The sequence below is a fragment of the Haliaeetus leucocephalus genome, unplaced genomic scaffold (genome assembly GCF_000737465.1).
Source record: "Haliaeetus leucocephalus isolate CR32 unplaced genomic scaffold, Haliaeetus_leucocephalus-4.0 Scaffold206, whole genome shotgun sequence".
NCBI classification, from domain to species: Eukaryota; Metazoa; Chordata; class Aves; order Accipitriformes; family Accipitridae; genus Haliaeetus; species Haliaeetus leucocephalus.
The window spans coordinates 7098559-7099393 of NW_010972642.1; positions in this window are offsets into that span (position 1 = coordinate 7098559).

The following is an 835-nucleotide window of genomic DNA, read 5'->3' on the forward strand; positions in this document are numbered from 1 at the left end:
GTAGGGAACCATCGGAAGTGGAAAGCTGCTGTGTGGAGTCCCACACGCCAAGTCGTTGAGGCCACTGAAGGAGAAGGCGAGTCAAGTCAGTTTGCAGAAGTGAAAGCCATCCAACTAGCCCTAAACATTGCTGAACGAGAAAAATGGCCGGTACTCTACCTCTATACTGACTCCTGGATGGTGGCTAATGCCCTATGGGGGTGGCTACAGGAGCGGTCTTGGTCAACTTTGCAAAACAGGGGTAAACCCATCTGGGCAGCAGCATTGTGGCAGGACATTGCTGCCCGTGTAGAACACATGACTCTAAAGGTACGTCATGTAGATGCTCACATGCCCAAAAGCCGTACCACTGAAGAACATCGAAATAACGAACAGGTAGACAAGGCTGCCAAAATAGAAATAGCTCAGGTGGACCTGGACTGGGAGCGTAAAGGTGAGCTATTTGTAGCTCGATGGGCCCATGAGACATCGGGACATCTAGGGAGAGATGCAACATATAGGTGGGCTCGTGATCGAGGGGTGGACCTGACCATGGAGGCCATTACGCAGGTCACTCATGAATGTGAAACATGTGCTGCAATCAAACGAGCTACCAGAGTAAAGTCTCCCTGGAACAGAGGGCGGTGGCTGGGTTTTCGATATGGCGAGGCCTGGCAAATTGACTACATTGGACCACTGCCGCGAACACGCCAAGGCAAGCACTACATACTCACCATAGTGGAAGCAACTACTGGTTGGCTAGAAACATATCCTGTAAACCATGCCACTGCCCGAAACACCATCTTAGGCCTCGAAAGGCAAATTTTATGGCGACACGGTACCCCAGAAAGAATTG